The sequence below is a fragment of the Schistocerca cancellata genome, chromosome 3 (assembly GCF_023864275.1).
Source record: "Schistocerca cancellata isolate TAMUIC-IGC-003103 chromosome 3, iqSchCanc2.1, whole genome shotgun sequence".
Classification (NCBI taxonomy): domain Eukaryota; kingdom Metazoa; phylum Arthropoda; class Insecta; order Orthoptera; family Acrididae; genus Schistocerca; species Schistocerca cancellata.
The window spans coordinates 945,121,955-945,148,015 of NC_064628.1; positions in this window are offsets into that span (position 1 = coordinate 945,121,955).

A 26,061-nucleotide genomic window follows, 5' to 3' on the forward strand; every position below is an offset into this window, starting at 1 on the left:
CGCCGCTGGCGGTAAAATTCCATCTGCCGTATGGTGCTGCCATCTCTGGGACGTATTGACAATGAACGCGGCCTCATTTTGTAACAATGCGCATGTTTCTATCTCTTTCCAGTCCGGAGAAAAAAAATCGTAGGCCTTAGAACTTGAATGCACCTCATATTTAACAGTAGCCGACTTCTATAGCGAGGAGTCCTTCTTTGTATCCGCTGGCCCACTTTCTCTATCTCCTTAACTAGTCCATCATGCATAATTTTCCTTCCAGATAGCAGAGTTTCTTCACTTCGTTTCTAAGTTGTCGCAAATTTTGATGCTCAGTTTGTCGCTAATAACTTTTCTGTTACTCCCCATTACTTTCGTCTGTCTTGGGTTTACTCTCAGTTATAGCGGAGAATCGTTATTCTCTTCATTCCATTCAACACGTCCTCAATTCTTCCTCTCTTTCAGTGACAATAGCAATAATGTCATCAGTAAGTCTTATAATGATTTGATTCACTGACTGCTTTGCTAAGTACCCGTGGCAGGCTAACTCTTGTTTTCATTTATATTAACTACACAAGCCAAGGAATATATGAATTATACTGAAATGCTTATAGTCGTCATACCGACAAGCCTTACTGAAAACTATCTGACTATAATTTACGCGGCGCAAACAGTTATGCGTCGCAAGGGCAACTGGAAAGGGAATCATGATCATGACAAAGGAAGGATTATTTAGTACTACAAGGGGAATAAACGGAATTAATGGAGTGTGAAGATCCCTAAACTCTTAGTGAGCACCTGAAAGGTTTCCCGTGCAAGGCACATGTTTGTGCATCTGTAAAATTTCAAACAACTCTGAACCCTACTCAAACGCAAAAGCCTCACCTCTGGACACATCTAAGATGTGCTAACAACTAATCTATAGGTTGCGCTGACTGAATACAGTTCTCCGATTTATAAAGTATTTGTGTACATGCAGTATGGAATCATTGTGTGAGCTTATGCAGTCCTTGAGTTTAATTGAGCGGAAAAAAATGAAAAAAAGGGCAGAACGACAAATATTATTTAAAAATTGTGCTCTATTAGAAAACAACTTCTCTTACAGAATTATCAGAGGTTCACTGAAGATCATTAATCCACATCGAAATTCAAATTAAGCACTAAAGAAATAAACCGCTTTACATCACACATGCAATAATGCAATCAAAGAATCTGACTGACTTGTACTGTGAGGCGGTTTGAGCACCCAGTGCGATGATGGATGGTAGCAGTATGTATAGATATTCTGGTCCTTTTGGGCATGGGACTCAAATCCGTACTTAAAGACCAAAGTTCCGTTTTCAGTAGCAATGCTTAGTAAGAGCAAAAGATCCGCCGCTCCTAACTGCGACATCGGCAAAGTTTGTACTACAAGAATGGATCTGATTACATGTGCAATGTGTTGCTTAAGCTAACAGCATGCAGCGGCCTCACCACCAGACTTGCAAGAGCATGATGTAAAATAGCTTCCGTGACCGTGTGACCCAAAAGAAACTAAATAATCAGGAGAAGCAAACTCACGAATAACTGGTGCTACGCGACTCCGAATTCAAAGAGAATTCACGCCAGAAGCTGTCTTATTTGGTGCCACAAACGAATGAGCCTTCCGTGAGACGTGTCAGGCGTCCACCTACACCAAACAGCTACGACACGTAGTACACCACCGATAGCAGCGTGTCAACATGCGTGCCTCCTCGCAAAAGACAGAGTACCGTCATGTTATCGCATCAAAGTCGAAGGAAAAGACAAATGCAGTTGAACGCAACTGAGATACTCCTTTCCAAGTACCTAGAGTATTTCTGTGTGTGAGATTAGACAAACAAAACCTGCTCCTGGAGACATCGTCTGGCCGCCGCGAGCAATTCCGACGAACGGGTCGCAGTGGGAGGTAAGACATGGACCAGTCGCTCCTGCTTCCGCTTGGCAGGTCGCGGTTTCCGCGTCGCCGCGAGCAAACAGCCGGCGCGGCGGCTGAGCGGCCTACGCCGCCTCTCTCTGTGGTCGCCTTCCGAGAACACACGCGCTCACGCACACACGCACACACACACACACACACACCGCTCAGGGCGCGGCCACGTGCCGCGAGCAGGCCGCTGCGTTGGCGTCCGTTGCCAGGGCAACCGCGCGGCGCGCTCCCGCGTCACGCGCCGTGTAAACTGCGGGTGACCTCCCGGCCCAGGCCTGCCCGGCCACCGGCGGGCAGCCCCGTGACCCCGCGGCGCCGCCTCCGAGTCCACTCCCCCCCACCCATCCCCTCGTTTCAGTTCTTCGCACACTGCTATATCGACAAATAATTACTTATTACGTCACGATTCTCTTACACCTCGCCACAAATACACAGTGTGGTAATTAGTAGTACTGTACAGTATATTTCAAATGATCTGTTCACCTCAATCACAGAGGGTGAACATTAATACTGTAAGATGGCAAGAACTATGTCCCTTACATGAAGTCATTAAAGATCGCCTAACTCACGTTGAGCGAACAGTAGCGCTGAACAAAAATGGCTGACAAGGCACAATGCATCTTGTAGAGGGTATAGTATAGATGTTGTTATTGATGTTGTGGTCTTCAGTCCTGAGACTGGTTTGATGCAGCTCTCCATGCTACTCTATCCTCTGCAAGCTTCTTCATCTCCCAGTACCTACTGCAGCCTACATCCTTCTGAATCTGCTTAGTGTATTCATCTCTTGATCTCCCTCTACGATTTTTACCCTCCACGCTGCCCTCCAAAACTAAATTGGTGATCCCTTGATGCCTCAGAACATGTCCTACCAACCGATCCCTTCTTCTAGTCAAGTTGTGCCACAAACCCCTCTTCTCCTCAATTCTGTTCAATACCTCCTCATTAGTTATGTGATCTACCCAACTAATCTCCAGCATTCTTCTGTAGCACCACATTCAGAAAGCTTCTATTCTCTTCTTGTCTAAATTATTTATCGTCCATGTTTCACTTCCATACATGGCTACACTCCATACAAATACTTTCAGAAACGACTTCCTGACACTTAAATCTATACTCGATGTTAACAAATTTCTCTTCTTCGGAAACGATTTCCTTGCCATTGCCAGTCTACATTTTATATCCTCTCTACTTCGACCATCATCAGTTATTTTGCTCCGCAAATAGCAAATCTCCTTTACTACTTTAAGTGTCTCATTTCCTAATCTAATTCCCTCAGCATCACCCTTCTTAATTCGACTACATTCCATTATCCTCGTTTGGCTTTTGTTGATGTTCATCTTATACCCTCCTTTCAAGACACTTTCCATTCCGTTCAACTGCTCTTCCAAGTCCTTTGCTGTCTCTGACAGAATTACAATGTCATAGGCAAACCTCAAAGTTTTTATTTGTTCTCCATGGATTTTAATACCTACTCCGAACTTTCTTTTGTTTCCTTTACTGGTTGCTCAGTACACAGATGTATGTATGGATGTATTGGAATAATTAATGTCAGGTGATGGTTTTAAAGTAAGCAGATGGAGAACTTCTACGCCTGTTGATAAATGTCCGTCATCCCGTTTTTAGTGAAACATGTAAGTAAGCCACACAAAGCTACAGTGGAGCGGTCAACAGAGGCCAAAATATGCGTGTTCGTGACTATAGCAACTTTACGCTGAATTCACGGTCCGCAGGGTCTGAAGTAAATCAGGTGAAGAGCGACAGAATGAAATACGCCAGCCTCCGATGGGAACGTAGGACCGAGGAATTTGAAGTACTCTCCTGGGAGTCAGAATTCCGGAAAAATTGGTGTTTTGTGCGGACGCTAACCTTGATGGGTGGCGTGGGAGGAGCTAAATAGCAGAACTTGAGAGGAAGGGAAATTTTGTGGGAATTTGTTCACTTCCCAGAGCAGGCATTGGTCGGCGCTGGGAAGCGACGCATAATTAACGCGACTTGCGCTGCAAATTGGCGTAAGTGATTTTGCCGGAGGGGAAACCGAGGCGAAGAGCGGACTGGGAGAAGTCCCCGTAGTGGTCTTCCGTTCCCAGCTTGCCTAGAGTGCGGACGTGGCGTTCTTTACTCAGCGTGCCTGAGAGAGAGTGAGCATCTCTGCAGTTTAGGACTTAGCAAACGGAACGATTGAGCTTGGAGATAGAAAGTTTTGGTTCAGCTATGTACTGAGCAAGATAGCTAGGAGTGAATAGACGAGCGCTGCCTTGCAGCACCACGAGGTAGGCCGACGTCCGCATAACGACGACGCGCCGCCACGCTGTATTCGGTGATATTGCGCCCGCTCCAGCCACTGATTAGTTTGTTGGATCACGTCGGCAAATTTTACACGAGCGTTTCATGGGCCATGTATTGTAGAATTCGCATTACGCCTGGGTCAGTCGATAGGAATTACTTTCTCTTAGGAGAGTCATGTAATGTGATGATTGAAGGTCGTGAGTTAAAATAAATCTGTGCTAATCGACTGCATCTGTTTTCAATCAAGTATTTGAAATCCCAAGTCACTTTCGTAATTAATTTTATGTTCAAAATTTGCATCTGGTGTTCAATAGCTGAATATAACATCATTGTGTACCCCTTTTTAATTAAAAGGGATCAATTCTGAATCAATTAATGTCAACACTGCCATCGCAGTTCAATGAGAAGTCACAGGGCCTTATTACTTTCTTTGCGTTATCCAACATTCCGGCAGTTTTGCCCTCTGTTGATCTGTTAGTCAATTACCTGAGGTGAACACACACCAAAACCAGATAAGTGACGGGTGGGGTGTCACAATACAACCGAGAAACTGCAGGGACGGATTGCTGATTGGAAATGGAGGAAAAATCGTGAATGAGTGCCTAGAAACGCCTCGTCGCTACAATAGAAGGCCCTTACGGATGGAAGTTCCTCTGGCCACCTGCCGCGTGTTCCTTGTGTGTTGCCGGCTCCCTGATCGACGCAGCAGATTGGTCCAGTATTCATGTCGGGAACGAGCCGAGATGGTGTTTGTGTACGGCCAATCAGATGGAAGCAGCCGAGAGGCTTGGCGGATATACTAAGACAAGTGCCCTCACAGATGCCAACCACATCACACAACATTTCAAACCCTTTGTGGCCATTAGTGCTGTCACGGGTCCTCCCAGACAGACAAACGTGCAGGTAGCCGGCTGACTGTGCGTTTACCACATTTGGAGGACCGCTTTCTACAGGATACTGAGACGAACCCTTGTAAAGGCTCCAGAAAGGTGGCCCGCCAAAATGGTTCAAACCAAACTACGATTATGTGTAACCTGTGTGACAACGCTCGCATTTCACCTCATGTAGGCCACTTGGAACACCTCTTGTGACGTGGACGTGATGCAGCTCTGTACAGTGTTCTGCCGTTGCACGCACACCGTCCATTTCCGGACACGTGTTCATAGCACCTTTCTTCCTCTATTTCCAGTCAGGAAACTGTCCGTTATGTTTGTCGCTGTTATTAATGTTCACCCTGTATACTGAACCGTTTATCATTCTGCAATTCCACAAAAATGTAAATGCTCGCCTAGACATTCGTGCTTGTTAAAGCGCCGCTTCTGCCGGAGCGTTCTCGCTTCCCTCGCCCGGGTTCCCGGGTCATGGATTTTCTCTGCCCCGTGATGACTGGTTGTTGTGTGATGTCCTTAGGTTAGTTAGGTTTAAGTAGTTTTAAGTTCTAGGGGACTGATGACCATAGATGTTAAGTACTATAGTGCTCAGAGCCATTTGAACCATTTGAAAGCGCCGCTTCCGGCAAATGTGCCGGCTACGGGTGGAATCCACGCAGCGTGTTCGACGAAAGTCGGTGTGTCGGTCTGCCTAGATCTGGTGTTTCGGTCGTTTCCCACGTTCCACGAGGTGAATATCATGATGGTATACAAGTTATGCGTCAGTTACAAGTTTCGTCTGCATTTCTGAAACTTCTGCTCACTTCCACATGCATGAAACTGCATGCAGACAGTTGGGGGTACACATATTCCATCCCAGGGTGTATTGTGGCTATGGCAAGAAGGGCATCCGGTCACCCCTTAAAATTTATTATACCAAATCTGTTCGCAACCATGCTGATATTGCGACGATGCGCGACAGTGAAACAAGAAAAAGGAGAAAAGAAAAAGGTCCACAATACTGTGAATGTTCAACAATATTAATTTACACTGTTAACAGGTTTTCCTGTCACAATGACATCAGCTGATGTTAACTAACATCAGAAAAGGGGCAGTAGTGGTGTGCAGCGCTGAAACAGATGTTATTCATCGCGAATGAGGCACAAACACAGAATAAATAGCATGTCTGATAGACCCTTTGGGACTAAATCATTTTCTGGGTACAGGTGTGGCAACCCCAAGGTTCCTGAGAGGTTCCTGAGCTGGGGACTGGTAAGCACCACCAGTCCCTTTTCACTATGAGCTCTGAGCAAGCTTCAGAGGCGACTGTGTGCCACAGCGGTGAATCGTTCTGTGTCACAGGGAACAGGGATCTTGGTTTCACTGCCCAGATCGCGAGAATGGCAAAAATCTCTATAAAAACACCTTCAGTCTCGATGTTAGCTGGTGAACTGCACGCCATTGAGATCCAAGGGTGTTTAGGTGAAACACTCGTTTGCGGGCACCCTCTGGGTAACCTGCCACACATCAGTTGTATATAGCTTATCCAGGCATGCATGGCTCTGTTTACGTGGACATCTATTTACATAGACGCTCATGGGACGAGGTGGAACCCTCGAAATTCTCTCATTTTCCCAACAATGAAGAGAGTGGGTCGCTGGTAGGTACCAACACCCAACCAAACAAGAGGGCTCTTGTAGTCAGTCCTCTAATCAGTCCTCCTGGCTGAGATGTAAACATCAAATATTTTGTCTGTGGTAACAGAACGCATGATGGTAGTCAGAATGTGTTTTTAAAAGTCAAAGGAAAAGAGGGAAACTTCGAGAAGGTTTCGTCTTTGTGTATTCAAAAATACTTAGAAGGCATTTCTGGCACTTTAAAAGTAGTCAGGTAATTGCATACTGGGACACTTTTTGTAGAGATATCTAGTTACCGAAAAGGTTAGAACATCCAGAAAGCTCAATGCCTTGGGGAATATGCCATTCAAACTGATCTATGCACTACCTTGAATTGCAGCAAATGTTTTGAGACATGCAGGTATCTGGTGGACATTCATAAGGAGAAACTGAAACATGAGTGAGCTCCACATGGCATAGCTCATTTAAAAGGTAGTTTTGAAAACAGAAGCTGCAGTGCTGTCTCACCTATACTGCATTAAATCTATAATGACTCTGAGCCTCTGCATTAACCAGGATGCCAGTCAGTTGAAACACCAGATCTGAGCCCGTATGTGCCCCACAACAAACAACTCCAACACGCACTCTACACAGATCCCAAGCGGCCATAGCTGGACGGGCAAAGGGTCTGGTGTGCTGGGGAATTAGGAGTAGCCAGGAACTGGAATGCCTGATGTCTCTTGAGAAGCTACCAATGGATGGTAAGTGGTGGTTCACCAGCCTCAGCACAAACACTGGGTCTGTGGCCAGACTAATCCCCTTATGGTGTACAGCGTCAATGATCTTCATATACGACGGCCTCACTGAGCCATACGCTGTGCTTCCACGTCGAACTACGATCGCACGAAAGCCCTGTAAAACTGGAGCAGACACACCCTGTCCACTTTCTAAGACTTATAGATCAGAAACCTGAAAATGTTCAGTGCCTTCTGGGACCTTGCCCCCAAGTCTCATAACAAAGACAGTTTGGAATAAAAAAATGAGGTTAAAAAACTTCACAGCATCTTTAAAAGTAGGAATGGCTTCACAAATACTCAGTTCAAGGAAATTAAAAATACGACAGGAACGATCCTAATAAACACACACACATTTATCTACAGAAAATCAGTCTTTGCACCTCACTCCTTCAGTTTCTGTATTGTAAGCTGTCACTGACGAGTTACTATCGCAGCACTGGAGAAGGAACAGAAAACTGCAAAATCATCCACAAATAAAGAGCATTGTACAGGACTCCTTACCTTGGACGTGATACTATTTGTGGTTATGGCAAACAGTGTAACAATTAAAATATGCCCTAAGGATCACCATTCTCCTGCTTCAAACTATGTGATAGCACCTCACCAACTCTGTACCAAAGGAAAGCACTTTGATTCGTACGCATATGGGGAGATGGCTATGAAAAACCCATTGGTGGAGCTGGCCTGAAATACTGTGTCACCAATTTGTACGGCACACTTACTGACAACAACGTAGATACCTACACCATTCTGTTTACATAGAAAATCCTGGTGAATAGCTGCAGGATAAAATTGTAGACAGTTGATCGAAATTTTCCTACTTGACACTGAGAGCAAATTAGGAACCGCCTAGTGCAGACCAGAAGCTGTCTGACCATTTGCTTCAAGGAGACACGTTTGGCCCTTTCCTGGTTAGAGGAGATGTATCAGAATTATTTCCCTCCACTAGTTGGTAAAGTGGCCTGTCATGCAATATCATAGTAAAACATAGTAACAGGGATTCCTTGGACAGTGATTTGGTCGTAACTGGGCGCGATATCACGTGCGTCAGACAGTGCCAAACCCAGCTCCCACATGGACAATGGGCAGTTATAGGCCTCCAGAATGGTGGACCTGAAGTCCGACTCACCTCTTTCGATTGTGGAATGGTAACGACGCAACATCGTATACTTGCTGGCAGTTACAGCAGACACTACCATTGTCTTATTCAACAACATTGGTATAGGTAACCAACTAAATTTACTGGAAATGCTGCTGATAGCTACCCACACTGTAGCAGAACGAGTGGAACAGTTGATGGAGTCGAGGAACACCTGGAATGACGTTTTATCGCTCTCCTTGGTAATGCGTCAAGTCCTCCCGCTTGCTAATCGGAAGGCAACGAATGTTTCCACCACTTGAGGATGCTTAAACTATCACAGAGCCACACACCTCCCACGGATTACTGAATAGCTCTCGCCAGTCCAGCAAGGGACAGGTGGCCTTCTATGACGACAAGAGGACTTCAGGATGGAGCAGTCGGGGACATGGTGATTCACTTGTGTGACGTGGTGCACCCACTCCTAGATGCTGTCACAGTGTTCAAACACATCCATCTGACTGAATAGTATCGTTCACTCTGCTGACCATGCATTGTGACTTTGTCGTTTCAGGAAGAACATCATCCAGTAGGCGAATGCAGAGTGAGAAATGCCCACTGGAACAGAGGTCGTCAATGAATTCCCACTGAAGAGAGTCTGAGAGGGCTGGAGAGCATAAAGAGAGACCAATTGAAGAGAATGGCCCAGTAGCAACACAGAAATGATGAGGAGTTCGTGTGTTGGGGATGCACAGTTCATGAGAGATGGTTGGGGGCATTGTTCTCTGTCAGAGGCTTGCAGTGGTAAATACAGTGAGCAAGCAGAGATTCTGTGACATAAATGAACTTCAATAGGAACTGCATGCCTGTCAGTAGCTACAAGGAGAGCAGAGGAGTGGTACGTGTCACTGAGAAACATAACTTTGGCCTTTTCCCCAGTCTCGCCATCCTTGTGCCCACAACGTAGGGGCAATCCTGTGTGAGGAGTTACAGTTTCTTCAAATATGACTTGAACTCTTTAATATGCACTGTAGGATGGAAGCCATCTGTCATGCGTTATCATTTTCATTCTGACTTTCTGCCAGGGAGGGGGGCTTGCAATGAGTGATGGCTGTCTTCAGGCAAATACGATTGACTAAGTACAATATTTGTAAGGTACCTATAATTTCGGACCTTACAAGTACTCATCCACATACTTTGCCGCGATCTACAAACACAATTAGGAATCATGCGAAGGTTGTACATCATATATATAAAGAAGACTGACATTGTCACATACATCTTGTAAATAATTGTTAACGCTTATTGCATGAAAGGTGGCGGAGTGTCTTTATTATAAAAACGGCGTAATGAATGATTGCCTATACTAGTAGAGGTTGGAACACCAGTGGAAATGAAACGGCTGGCGGAACTGAAGACCTGGGAGGATGGCCCACACAGGTGTGTTGGTCCTGCTTAAACACAGGAAATAACAGGCCACATGTAGTAGCAACTAAGCGCTGGAGCACAACAGAGTCGCAACCGGTCGGTTCTGTAGCTGATCCGGAAGGTTTATACTTCGGAAACGCTGAAAATCATGGACGCAGGTGAGAGGAACGAAGAAGCGGCACCTCGGAAACCTCGCAGGCTGGGTTATTTCAAAAGGATCTTTACTCAGAAGCGTACCGTTTTACGAGTATACGGTTTTCTTCGCAAACGTTCCTCGCTGGACGACAAAAGACTAAAATATCGTTGGTCGGCGTTCGGAAGAATATGTAGAGAGGGAGAATATTCAGTGGTTTCAGGAATATAATTCGTTTTCGGAATTACGAGAGTGGGGAGCCAAGCGTTGCTGGGAAGCCAGCGCTGGAGAGCTCCGGTGTGTGACGGTCGGTAAGTATCAGCTTCTTGTTGAGACGGGCGGACTTGCTGTCTTTGCTGTCACGAGATCTTGTAGTTAGAACGGATAGGCATTGTACTGTTGTGAACTTATATGATTCTGGACTTCGTCTCCAGGTTGGAAGTCGTCATCGGGTACACAGCGTTCAGTGATTGAGAGCACTTCTTCTGCCTATACTTACGTTGAGACGTTATCTGAACTTCATCCTTGTGGCTTTGAGTTCGCGTTTCTCGTCTGTAGAACGAAGAGGAGAAGACAGTATTAGAGTGTAGTAGTCAGAGGACCGTCTGCAGCCGTCCTACTCTTCGAAAGAGTTTATTTTGTGGCTGGAGTTCATCCATCATCGCAGACGTGTACGAGAACCATTACTCCGATACACCAGATGAAGTACATACGGTGATATTGCTAACTGCTTTGGCTTATTAGGGTCTATAAAGCTAAACAGCTGTGATCATGTAGGATTTATTTCCATCGACGTTGCACTCCATTGTACATCATCTTTAAAAGTAGTGTCTTCTTGTGTTTGGTACAAAGATGATGTCAGTCATTTCGCATTATTTATATTAGATCAAGCAGTCATAATCAAAGGGCAGAGTTGTTCAATGGATCAGTAATATTTGTTAGAAATATAAACATCTGTAATAAAGATTGTTTTTAATACACAATAAATGTATAAGCAGCAACAATGTTTATCATTTAGTATAATTAGTTCCCTTAATCATTCATTTCTGTTTAGGTTGGAATTTATATGTTAAAGAGCATTAAGAGAGCCTAAAATCTGCTTCAGGGGGTAGTCAGACAGGGCCAAATCTTCATTTAGCGTTTATTATTTTCCTTTGTGCACAGTCAGTTTGCACCCACCTGGATATGGCCATCCTGCCAGGATCCTACTTACACTCTTCTGATAGTAGTCATAAAGTGCTTTGAAACCTCGGAAACCTTCAAAAAAAATTTTCCCATTTAATGTTTAGATGTTATTGATAGTGATCACCAGCTTGCACGTATAGTTTGCAGTGGTAAAGGCACATTATAACATTAAAAGCAGTATTTTTGTATTTACTGTATTTCTTTTCCTTTCAGAGGCTTCAGCCTATTCGCTGCAGTTTATTGATTTATGTTATGTAATGTGTATGTATTTTGTTGTATTGTAACGACACTGCTTGGGCACAATGTTGCCATTAGTTTACCTTCTTTGTTGTAGACATTTACCTTATGTGGCGTTACATATTAAATGTGAGTAATGTAGATTGTGTACCTTGAGGAGAGAGCTGTTGTCAGGGATCAGTCCATATTAACTAGGGCGAAAGCGCGCTTAGTAGCACAACAGAACACTAGTTTTAACAATATAGAAATGGCAGAAACACAGGGTAGTAAAGAAAGCCTATGGGATGAGAAAGAGCTAGCTATGTTAGCAGCACAAGGCACTGGTGAGTGGAATACTGATCGAAGAGAATGTTTTGAGGATGATATACACAGTCAAGTCCGTGGTGGTCAATCTGATAGCGAAAATTGGGAACAGCGACACACTGAGGCAATTGTAAAGATACGGCAACATAATGTAGGGAGTCCAAGTGAACGCAGAGCTATAAGAATTGTTGTAGATGACCGTCTGTGTCATCGTCACGAGGCAGCACATCAGGGGCGAGTGGTGATGACTTTCTTGAATACCAAGAAATGGAAAGGGAAAAGGGGAGAAGATCACCTAAGAGTAGAGAAAGTCACAATACGAGAGAAGATCTAGATAACACAGGTGTGTCGGATATCCTTGAATACCTAAAAGAACTGGGGAGTAATGTTCAGAAGATCAGCTCAGAAATGGGATGTAAAATTCAAAACGTTAGTGCATTCTAAGATGGCAAGAACTATGCCCTTACATGAAGTCATTAAAGATCACCTAACTCACTTTTAGCGAACAGTAGTGCTGAACAAAAATGACTGACAAGCCACAATGCATCTTGTAGAGGGTATAGTATGGACGTATTGGAATAATTAAAGTCGGGTGATGGTTTTAAAGTAATTCACACGACATGAAAGCTTCGTGGAAACGCGTCAATTAACTGGAGGCTAGTTAACCCCAGGGAAGTATTCAAGTTGACCACCATGGCTGGAGGGGGAGCGGCGAAGGGAAGAGACAATAGGCAGCTTAGGGTGGCTCATACTCCTGAGAAAGCAGTAACAGGGCGCGGCCTCCAGCTGCCTTAAGATGAGTGACAGTGAGGGGGTGGTTGACCCCCACTCCATGCTGGTGTACCAGGAAACAGACGAAGAACTTGTACACCTGTTGATAAATGTCCGTCATCCCGTTTCCTGTGAAACATGCGAGAAAGCCGCACAAAGCTACTGTGGAGCGGTCAACAGAGGTCAAAATATGCGTGTTCGTGACTATAGCAACTTCACGCTGAATTCACGGTCCGCAGAGTCTGAAGTAAATAAGTAAATCAGGTGAAGAGCGACCGAATGAAATTCGCCAGGTTCTGAAGGAAATGTAGGACCAAGGAATTTGAAGTACTCTCCTTGGAGTCAGAATTCCGGAAAAATTGGTGTTTGTGCAGATGCTAACCTTGATGGGTGGCCTGGGGGGAGCTAAATAGAAGATGTTGAGAGGAAGGGAAATTTTGTGGGAATTTGTTCACTTCCCAGAGCAAGCATTGGTCAGTACTGGGAAGCGACACATAATTAATGCAGCTTGCGCTGCAAATTGGCGTGAGTGATTTTGCTGGAGGGAAAACCGAGGCGAAGAGCGGACTGGGAGAAGTGCCCGTAGTGGTCTTCCATTCCCAGCTTTCCTAGAGTGCGGACGTGGCGTTCTTTACTCAGCTTGCCTGCAGTTTAGGACTTAGCAAATGGAACCATTGAGCTTGGAGACAGAAAGTTTTGGTTCAGCTATGTACTGAGCAAGATAGCTAGGAGTGAATAGACGAGTGCAGCCTTGCGGCACCACGAGGTCGGCCAACGTCCACACAATGACGCCGCTCCGCCACGCTGTATTCGGTGATATTGGACCCGCTCCGGCCACAGATCAATGACGCACATGTACATTACCATAGGACGTGGAGGACGCATAAATTGGCCAGCCCGTTCTGCTTATCTTGCACCTCTGGACTTCTTTCTGTGTGGTACGTTAAAGGAGAATGTGTACCGTGATGTGCCTACAACCCCAGAGGATATGAAACAACGTATTGTGACAGCCTGCGGTGACATTACACCAGATGTACTGTGGCGTGTACGACATTCATTATGCCAGAGATTGCAATTGTGTGCAGCAAATGATGGCCACTACATTGAACATCTATTGGCCTGACATGTCGGGACACACTCTATTCCACTCCATAATTGAAAACGGAAACCAGGTGTGTACATGTGCCTCACCCCTCATGGTAATGTACATGTGCGTCAGTGAAAAAGACCAATAAAAAGGCGTTAGCATGTAGACGTAATGTGCTGTTCCATTCTCTTCTGTACCTAAGGTCCATCGCCGTTCCCTTTGCATCCCTACGTAATTCGGTGCTCTCCGATACACACGATCGAATAGCGGAGGAGTGGTAATCAAGCGTCAACTTTAGGTTACAATATCTGCGGACGTAATTAACATTTTACAATGCAACAAACGGCACTGATTACGTATTTGTTTATATGTTCAGATGTGCTAACAAAACTAACGGTGTTCCATTTAAAAAAAACTAGGTTTGCGTTAAAAAACATACTTCCATGCATGTTTTTATGGTTTGTATTAACCACTTACACTAACCCCTCTGCTCACGTTCGGTCTGTGGAATCGATTCGTCAGTATTTGATGTGGTTTACAAAATATATCCAGCGGTAATGTTAGGTGACTCACCCTGTATATATATATATATATATATATATATATATATATATATATATATATATATATATATATATATATATATATATTGTAAGTAGGCTGTTTATTTTTTTTATTGGTAACGCCACATAGCGCTCTATATGAAAATCACTGACTGTGCTGTGTGCAGTCTGAGGCTGGTTGGCATTGTTGTAATACTCGCCATTGTAGCGTTGGGCAGTTGGCTGTTAACAGCGCGTAGCGCTGCGCAGTTGGAGGTGAAACGCCAGCAGTGGTGGATGTGGGGAACTGAGATGTCGGATTTTTGAGAGCGGATGATCTGGACGCGTGTCCATCAGAAACAGTACATTTGTAAGAATGGATATCATGAACTGCTATATATATTATGACTTTTGAACAATATTATGGTAAATACATTGTTTGTTCTCTATCAAAGTCCTTCATTTGCTAACTATGCCTATCAGTCCGTTAGTGACTTCAGTAGTTTGAATCTTTTAATTAGCTGGCAGTAGTGGCGCTCGCTGTATTGCAGTAGTTCGAGTAACGAAGATTTTTGAGAGGTAAGTGATTCGTGAGAGGTATAGGTTAATGTTAGTCAGGGGCATTCTTTTGTAGGGATTGCGCTAAACATATTGTGTGTCAGTTTAGTGTTGATCAGAATAGGTAAAGAGCGAAATGTCTTGAGTACGTTCAGTTTTGCTCAGCTGTTTGAAAATCAAATAATGTAAGAGGTTTATGGGCACAGTAATTCAATAATTTTTCTAAGGGGACGTTTCAATATATATATTAAGTAAAGTATTACAATGAAGGGATATTTAGATTTATCAAATTTCTTATAATTTTATCATGTTAAAACAGGTACTACAGTACAAAAAATGGCAGGATTTCATGGATAAGAAAATTAGGATATGTTTCTTGGTAGGTTATTACTATGTGTATAGCAAACTGAGTGTACAATTTCAGAAGATGTTAAGAGTTTAAGATGTGCTGTCTGTCCATGATGGAATAAAGTGAAACTGAGAAACGTGTGGTACTGCAAAAATGTTGTAGAGATTGAAAAAAAAACAATAATTGTTAACCAGTTGATAGGGAACGTATTAGGAGAGAACGTCAGTAGTTACAATTTTATAAATGAGTGTCTATTTTAGAGGTTTTGCGTTGGGATCATAAATGAGTGACTTGCTAATAGTGTTTCTGGTGACATGCAGGTGTGTCCTCCAAGTATGATTTGTCTCAATTCAGAGAAACGGGAGTTCAATAGGTGGCCAGCTCCACGTGTGTACGCGAGAGCGCATCGTTATTTGTATGGGAAAGTTGTATTTATGCTGTCCAAAGAGACGGAATAATTGTGTATATGGTAGCCAGTTCTGCGGAATTGCGTATGAGCGCACCGAAATATTATTTGAGTGTTAGAGTGACATGAAATGGAAGCGTAATAAGGGGATAGGCATGTAAAATGTAATAAAGGAAAATATGACGCTGTACGTTCAATGTAGAGGGTAATACATAAGGGCATGGCAGTCGTATTGATGAGCAGTGATTTTATATAATGTACTAAAATCTTCATATTTCCAGGTACCAGTAGTAAAATAAAATGTAAGTTTATTACGGTGATAAGAAGAGACCACCAGAGAAAGGTAACAGCAGCAAATCCAAAAAAGGATGACAACGACGGAGAAGGTAGTACTGAGTGAGGAGTAAGGTACGTAAAAATATGACTGAAGAAGCTTGCAGTAATTTATACTAATCTTTCTATGTAGTTTATAATTCTCCACAGCAAAGAAGGCGAAGCATGAAATGAAGAAGTGGCCCACGTAATCATTCATTTGCGTTTGTTTGTGTGTGCAGATGTGCACTTTATTGTTCACAGACACTCACGACGACATCCACGACGAAACCAAGAGCCATGTAACGGACGACCTTGTGAAACACAACGACAGAGTAGTTTTCTTTGAATAGTGGGGTAATTAGACTTATATAAACATACTACTGGCCAGTAGTTGACAGTAGTGTAACAAATAGCTAACCAGTAGTTTGTAATTATTAACATTGAGTCTGGTGATGAGTATAATGCTACGGTTGTATGAACAACTAATGAACATTTTTTATAGTTATACAAGTGCCGACAGATATTTAATAATTACAGCACATAGGTTGAGGTGTGTTCTTTTATTAATAACATTAACTTTGTGCATGAAAAAAAATAATAGTAAATACGTGAGTGTCTTGGCTAATAATACAAATAGAACAATAATAAATGTAAAGGTAAATGACCTCACTAGTGAATGCATCTGAAGAGTTGATGTTTTATAAATGTCAATAAAGTGTGTAGCATTTGTTGTAAATCGGAAACTAATTGTGCGGATTAGTGAGCACAGGATGCGCAAAAAACTTGCGAGACACACGTGCGGATGGAACGCGAGGCTAACGGACGCCATCTGTAAACCAAATCCGGGTCGCGGACGTGGGCAAACAGCTGGGCTATTCATCGGCGACCTGAAGATCTCGGGCGGCAGACAACGACGGCGCAGGTAACAGGTGGCAGCCGCAACAGACCTGCTCGTTCGGGGTAACGTGGGTATTTAAACGGCCACCGATGACTTGTCTCCACTGTTGTACTAAACGATGGAGACGAGATAAATCGCCGGCCGCTGTGTTCATGCGGTTCTAGGCGCTCAGTCCGGAATCGCGCGATTGCTACGGTTGCAGGTTCGAATCCTGCCTGGGGCATGGATGTGTGTGATGTCCTTAGGTTAGTTAGATTTAAGTAGTTCTAAGTTCTAGGGGACTGATGACCACAGATGTTAAGTCCAATAGTGCTCAGAGCCATTTGAACCATTTGAACGAGATAAATCAATTGTACACATAATACTGTCAAGTAAGCCTACAGCAGCTGCTAATAGCTGTACGGGACTGTCAGCTATATTTGCTTTCTTCTGCGTCCTTCGCCGTCTTCTGCAGTCACCTAGTACTGACTTCTGAGGTATCTGAGTTACAAACAATGACTCAAGTTCCATGTATAGGGTCACCAAACAGATAACCTACCTGTCAAATGTTCAAATGTGTGTGAAATCTTATGGGACTTACCTGCTAACCTGTCGAGATCAACAATCAGCTGAGGGTCCGAAGACTGACTTGAAAGGCAACATGTCCGATCTCGAACAATCTTCACGTCCTAAGTTTCACAAAAAAATTGCTAAGCTTACACACTACTTAACCGAAATTATCCTAAGAACAAACACACACACCCTTGCCCGAGGGAGGATTCGAACCTCCCCCGGGATCAGCCGCACAGTCCATGACTGCAGCGCCTGAGACCGCTCGGCTAATCCCGCGCGGCACCTACCTGTCCACAATTACCGATATCCTTATCCAAAATACAATAATTATTTCAAGAAAAAGAAGCGACAAGAAGAACAAAAGAGTAGGAACACAAACATATTAAAAGAAGAAACACGAATAAATGAAGTCAAGGCACAATTACACTTCTGTTAGCCAACGCAAAAGAATTCTAGGTGACCTATAACGATCTTACCTGACTGTTCGTTGCTCATACTGTGTGAAAAGTCGACGTAAACTAGGCTGTTTCAAATCATACAACCACTTACATGACTGTCTACTCTGAGGATCCTTCCACGTCGTGACTTCTGCGAGAGACTGCTAACCTGTCGAGATTAACAATCGGCTGAGGGTCCGAAGACTGATTTGTAAAGGCAACATGTCCGATCTCGAACAATCTTCACGTCCTAAGTTTCACAAAAAAACTGTAGCCTTCATCCCCGTACACAAATGAAGACAAATGTATGTTGTGAAATCCGAATCAGTGTGTGACTCTTGATAAAGAGAGGTGCATAATGTAGTAAACACTGAACCATTACGCCCATACACTAACAGTTTCCGATATCTACCATTTGTGTAAACATTTTGTACTTCCAGAATGAGATTTTCACTCTGCAGCGGAGTGTGCGCTGATATGAAACTTCCTGGCAGATTAAAACTGTGTGCCCGACCGAGACACGAACTCGGGACCTTTGCCTTTCGCGGGCAAGTTGGGAAGGTAGGAGACGAGACACTGGCAGAAGTAAAGCTGTGAGGGCCGGCCGTGGGTCGTGCTTCGGTAGCTCAGATGGTAGAGCGCTTGCCCGCGAAAGGCAAAGGTCCCGAGTTCGAGTCTCGGGCGGGCACACATTTTTAATTTGCCAGGAAGTTTCATTTTGTACTTATTTCTCAGGGTAGTCTTGAGAAAATAATTGTGTATGTGTTCATGTAAAACATTGTTTGACATTCTCTTTGATAATGATGCAATGTACTTCACTGTTTTTATATATTTGTGTATTTCCAGAATTTTATTTGTGTATGTATTTATTTGAAATTATTGTTTGTCACTTCTTGTTTGCCGATCCGAACTCTTATTACAAATATTAATTGTCAGAGTAAACGTAAATGCAGTCATCAAAGAACGCTTTCAAACATCAGATCATGGAAATGTTTAAAGAGTATATAAACTCCTGGAAATTGAAATAAGAACACCGTGAATTCATTGTCCCAGGAAGGGGAAACTTTATTGACACATTCCTGGGGTCAGATACATCACATGATCACACTGACAGAACCACAGGCACATAGACACAGGCAACAGAGCATGCACAATGTCGGCACTAGTACAGTGTATATCCACCTTTCGCAGCAATGCAGGCTGCTATTCTCCCATGGAGACGATCGTAGAGATGCTGGTTGTAGTCCTATGGAACGGCTTGCCATGCCATTTCCACCTGGCGCCGCAGTTGGACCAGCGTTCGTGCTGGACGTGCGGACCGCGTGAGACGACGCTTCATCCAGTCCCAAACATGCTCAATGGGGGACAGATCCGGAGATCTTGCTGGCCAGGGTAGTTGACTTACACCTTCTAGAGCACGTTGGGTGGCACGGGATACATGCGGACGTGCATTGTCCTGTTGGAACAGCAAGTTCCCTTGCCGGTCTCGGAATGGTAGAACGATGGGTTCGATGACGGTTTGGATGTACCGTGCACTATTCAGTGTCCTCTCGACGATCACCAGTGGTGTACGGCCAGTGTAGGAGATCGCTCCCCACACCATGATGCCGGGTTTGGCCCTGTGTGCCTCGGTCGTATGCAGTCCTGATTGTGGCGCTCACCTGCACGGCGCCAAACACGCATACAACCATCATTGGCACCAAGGCAGAAGCGACTCTCATCGCTGAAGACGACACGTCTCCATTCGTCCCTCCATTCACGCCTGTCGCGACACCACTGGAGGCGGGCTGCACGATGTTGGGGCGTGAGCGGAAGACGGCCTAACGGTGTGCGGGACCGTAGCCCAGCTTCATGGAGACGGTTGGGAATGGTCCTCGCCGATACCCCAGGAGCAACAGTGTCCCTAATTTGCTGGGAAGTGGCGGTGCGGTTCCCTACGGCACTGCGTAGGATCCTACGGTCTTGGCGTGCATCCGTGCGTCGCTGCGGTCCGGTCCCAGGTCGACGGGCACGTGCACCTTCCGCCGACCACTGGCGACAACATCGATGTACTGTGGAGACCTCACGCCCCACGTGTTGAGCAATTCGGCGGTACGTCCACCCGGCCTCCCGCATGCCCACTATACGCCCTCGCTCAAAGTCCGTCAACTGCACATACGGTTCACGTCCACGCTGTCGCGGCATGCTACCAGTGTTAAAGACTGCGATGGAGCTCCGTATGCCACGGCAAACTGGCTGACACTGACGGCGGCGGTGCACAAATGCTGCGCAGCTAGCGCCATTCGACGGCCAACACCGCGGTTCCTGGTGTGTCCGCTGTGCCGTGCGTGTGATCATTGCTTGTACAGCCCTCTCGCAGTGTCTGGAGCAAGTATGGTGGGTCTGACACACTGGTTTCAATGTGTTCTTTTTTCCATTTCCAGGAGTGTATGTTGGTCAATCAATTGGTGAAATTATGTTTTTTTGTGATGTAGTCCAACAGCATAAATATGACCAAGGAAAAATTACACAGAATGTCTCAAAAAATTTTATATATTTTTGTAATGAACAATAGATAACCTCTAGAATAATTGACTGCTTGTCTTACATATTAATGGCAAAATTAAGTACACATAATTTATTGGACGACCACTTTGAAAAGATTAGGATACTGTACTTTAATATTTTTTGCCTCAACCTATGTCCTAGTGACAGACGAGCTAGGAGTGAACAGACGAGCGCAGCCTTGCAGCACCACGAGGTTGGCCGACGTCCACACAATGACGCTGCTCCGCCACGCTGTATTCGGTGACATTGCGCCCGCTCCGGCCACAGATTAATTTGTTGGATCACGTCGGCAAAGTTTCCACGAGGGTTTCATGGGCCGTCTATTGCAGAATTCTTCTCACACTTCGCATTACGCCTGGGTCAGTCGATAGGAATTACTTTTGATTTATCGCGCTTTATTACCACTGCCTGTTAGGAGAGTCGTGTAATGTGATGATTGAAGATCGTGGGTTAAAATAAATCTGTGCTAATCGACTGCATCTGTTTTCAATCAAGTAGTTCAAATCGCAAGTCACTTTCTTAACTAATTTTATGTTGGCATTTGCATCTGGTGTTCAATAGCTGAATATCACATCAATGTGCACCCCTTTTTAATTAAAAGGGATCAATTCTGAATCAATTAATGTCAACACTGCCACCGCAGTTCAATGAGGAGTCACAGGGCCTTATTACTTTTTTTTGCATTACCCGATATTGCGGCAGTTTTGCACTCTCCGTTGATCTGTCAGTCAATTAGCTGGGGCGAACACACGCCAAAACCAGATAAGTGACGGATGGGATGTTACATATGGCTGACCCATGCCAGGATACGATACTTCGGGATTTGCTAGGAAGTAGACTTGAAAAAGGAAATTTTTCCACGTGATCCATTGCTTAGCCATTTTTAATTGAAAAACGGGTAGCACTAGTTACAATAAGTTACATTGTCTTCTTCATATGCTGTCCTTTTAAAATGACATTTGTAGATGCCTGTTCATTGTATTTGTGATTTGTTGGAGTACTTATGATGTGCAGTGCAGTAATCAGCCGATGCTGAGCACACAGGACACGGTCATTGGTACTAGCCTTTTTGCCTTTTTTGGAATGCTTCATGAACTGTTTGTCGGATCACTGCTCATACCCAGTGTATCAATTTGTGTCCTGATATATGTTTTGCGTTATCTAATTATTGAGTGTAAGGGGTATCTGGGGTTTGAATTTTCGTGTAACATAAAAGTGCAAATGATAACGAGGGGAGAAGCCAAGACAACGGCAGAATATAATCAGACTGTTACTCGGGAGAACATGGGTGATAGTAGGGAAAGCTCTACTGATGAGCGTGACGAACGCGAGTTGCAACTTCCTGAAACAGCGTCTCACGACTAGTTTAGTCTGCTAAATAGCAAGGACAGTGATTCAGGCAGTGATACTGAGGGCTCGGGGGACGCAGGGAGTACAGGATTAATACATAAGTATGGAAGATCCCGCCTAAGAAGCCAGAGTGTGTTGGAACATAACGTTGTCCGACCATTCATTCACAAGTGATCCCACGGAGGCGCGGAGACGGTACCTGTCTAGATATGCAAGGGTTCCTGAGAACAGAGGACAAGAGTCGCATTTTCAACCACAAAAGAACGAGGATCAAAATGCGGCTACTCTCAAAAACATTACGCACCTGTTGCTACAGATGCAAACGGTGAACTTAGAGCAGAGCGCCAATCTTAATGCCGAAATTAAAAAGGCGAATTCGTAGCTGAAAGAGAATCTTAATACCGAAATTAAAAAGGTGAATTCGGAGCTGAACTATAGGCTCACAGAAGTTAATAGGGAAGTAAAAGAGGAGGTAAAGAATCTCGAGGTCAGAATAGAAAAAGAGTTTGCCATCATCAAACGAACGGCAATTGAAGCCAAATTCATTGCGAAAGGTGCAAGGAAAATAAAGAGAGAAGCTCGGGACTCCACGCAAAGCACGGCAAAGGTAGGAAAGGTCATGCTATCAAGGCGACAAAGCCGGATAAAACGTATTGAAGAAAAGCAACAAGAGCAACCGGACATAGGGCCTAACGGGATGTTGAAAGAGGAGGTGGCGATATTAAAAAGAAATTTAGAGGACGAGGTAAAACGTCTCATTACAGAGACATCAGAGAAGGGTGTAATTACTGCGTCGACTGAACCGTCACTTGCCGGAACATAGATAACCGCTTCACGGTGTGACAAAGTTGACACCATAAGCAACGGAAGACACGCCTTCATTCACAGCTCTGAGGCAACGACCGAGGTAAAGACGGACAGCGCGCAGCAGTCCAGTGAGCACAATTGCTGTCAGCTGATTAGATGTACCGAACAACTGTCGAACATACAGAGGGGGAGAGATGATGATAGCGTGTCGGAACGAATTAGTCCACGTCCCGAAGTTCATACGAATCGCAAGAACGGGCGAAATGATAACAGGAATGATGACCGGGTTGACTACAAGCATTTTGTATCTGTCCGAAAGTTCAATCACTACAAGGACGAAGGTAATAGCTTGCATCCAAAAACTTTTATGGGACAATTCGAGTTATGTTTGCACCCACACTGGCCATTGATGTACCAGCTGGATTTTGTGTGCTCCCATATGGAGGGCGCGACCGCTGAATACATGAGAAATGTAGCGAAGACGAGCGTCTCGTTCGAAGAATTCCAAAATGCCTTCTTGGACAAGTATTGGTCTAAAGAAACCCAAGAATGGATCAAACAAGAAATTATGATGTCCAGAGATATGGAAGGGGCAGGGTACTAGAGTCCGGTCAAATTTTTCGAAAATATGACAGAAAGGAACCAGTACCTAGACAACCCATGTAGCGGTGCGCAAATCATTAGATTATGCTACATGAAACTTCCCATTTCGTATCAACAATCAGTTGCTGGTCGTTGTGGTAGCGATACTGAGGTATTTAAGGGCATTTCAAGAGGAACACGCGCGGGAGAAACGCCGACATCGAGAACAAAATAACAACCGTCCCTATAATGGACCTCAATGGGATAGTAGGCCAGTACCGAATTACAACGGCCACAATCAAGATAAGAGTAATGGAAACTCGAAAAGAAGGTACAGGGAAGATGATCGACACTCTACGGTGCAACACAATAAATTACAAAGGACTTGGGGCGGTAATCAGGATCAGGAATAATGGTTACCAAAATAACAACCAGGAAGAGGTCGAAGTCCGTCCTCCGAAGCCTGGTCCATCCCACCTTAACGGGCAGGATTACGAATGACTAGACCAGAGCGCGGACGTAGTAAATATAGGCTTAGAATAAGGATTTTGTTAAAGTGTCTTGCTTCTTTGTGTATGTACTGATCTTAGTGGTAGAATGTCTCGTTTATATGTGCCTATATTTAGCGTTTTTATTGTTAATAATGATATATCGGCTCTAGATGTTGAGAAAATGAAGTGCACTAGAGTATTTTGTAAAGACACATGATTAAAGAATGGAAAACAAGTATTTCTGGGCGTAGCCCTAGAAAGAGATAGATTAGGAACTCTGTAAATTACAGCAAAGTTCCCCGTAATTGTATCTCCGTCATTGGAGAACATATTTAAGGTGGCCATTCCCGTAGGTCGTTACGAGGACGCACCGACGCATCTCGTATGCCACTGAATACATAAGAGGTGGACAGCTATGCGCAGTTGCGTGAATTAGCGCACCCCGTGCATGCTATAAAGAACCGGATGTAATCATCTACAGAGCAAACAGCAGCATTAATACGCCAGAAATACTTGTTGATACCAAGATAGTGTAACAACTGAGAGTGTGAACAGTGAGCTATATTTGTGTTGTGCCATTGTGACATTGCTAATCCGAAACATGGTCACAGGCCTTATAAAAGCATTGGTGACAAAAGGAGAAAACGGGAAGAAAATAGAGGAGAGAAGAAGTGTCGCAATAGAACACGATAAAGGACGCTATCCAAAGTTCCAACAAAAATCTTGGTAATACTGACACATGTCTAAGTTTGTTGTGTTTTGTACAAGTTCGCAGACACAATAAGAGGGACGTCTGCAACATAGGGAATTCAGAAGAAAAAACAAGATTAGAGATAACAAGTAGTAAACAGTAGATATGTAGACGGGTTGGCCAACACCGTGTTAGACGTAGGAATTAGTAGTAAGAAATGGTGATGGGATCCTGTTCACATAATCTTGATTCCCTATCCCTTGATTGTGTGTGTGTGTGAACGACTGTGAAGCAAGTTGTCTTGTACATTTTTATGTTTATGTATAAAAAACAGTTCTCTTACATTTCTGAAGTTGATTTACAAACAAGTAAAATTATTCCTTTTGTAATGAAACAAGTTCATTGTCTTACAAAAATGTGTGGTACTGATGCTTAAACATGAGCACTTTCCATGTACTAAAATTAGTTGTCTTAGTGTGTTAAGGTGGCGTAACTGAGCAAGAGGGAGTTGAACCTACGACACCTGGCACACCCCACACGAGCTGACAAGGAACGAGGACGACAGCAGTGAGGGGAGCACACAGCTGACGATGGTGATGGCATGCAGACCACGTCCTGAATCGACGGGGACGGTGGCCAACTCAGCAAGCAAGGAGAGGTGACATCCAGTACCTCTGTGTACGACAAAGAGGTCGATCCTGGTCTCTGTACACGGTACGGATCAGGGGCAGCAATGAAGAGGTCCAAAAAGGTTTCTATATTTGTTGCTCGCCGCGTCAGGTGGAGCCACAGCCCAGCTGACCTTTTGTGCCTAATGACACCAACATTGAAGGCCTCAGCAAAAATAGGCTCTTGTCTGATCACAGTCCCTCCCTTGCCCTAAAACGTCTATAGAAGGAGCAATGACCTGTGGCTGAGCCGCGAGAGGTCACCGATCACAGATCCACCGATGGGGTCTTGTGGCTGTCGGACAAGATGTCAACAACGAGCTCTTAGGTCAAAGCCATCGTGCCTCAAGAAGATGCGGGCGCCTGTGGTGCCATCCCCATAATCGACGTAGCTCTCTTCTCAGCCGTTAGCCATCCCTCATTTTGCTAGTCAAAACTAATGTCACTTCCATTCCTGCAAGAAACTTGTGCTGTGTGTGTGAGTGTGTCAGTGTGGATTCAAATGAATAACATGCGCCTCAACGAACGTAAAGTACTCATTTGTTCTGTTTATGAATTATGTTACAAGAAGGTTATGATTTTATAAATGTGCCATTTGTTAAAACGTTATATATTTGTCATGCCACGTCTCTTTGTGTTAGAATAAGATTTCATACTTATACCTTGTTACAAATACACGACAGTGGTTGCTCAATACGCAATGATTCTTGTCATTTTGGTTGTGTGTATATATATATATATATATATATATATATATATATATATATATATATATATATATATATATATATAAGGTACATGTGTGTACACAGTACAGACACTGGACTGGGCCAGAACTTGTTGAATTGTGTAAAGATTACACTTAAACCATGCACAATATAAACGTCCAACGACAGTGAGACACAAAAAAACCTTTATTTATAAAACGTCAAACGGGCGTTCGCATATAACTGAATGACAGCAACAACTATCAACTTTACAAAATGTTACACGAATATTGTTCTGAGAGTGAATGGCCCTTAACTTATAATTGTGGGTCTTGCCATTCAAATGACAAGCACAGAGATGCTTAAACATATGTATTTGCCCTTTGCGATGTGTGTCCTGGTAATATAATTGTAGTTTTATTTTGAGTATCCTGACAAATAATTGTC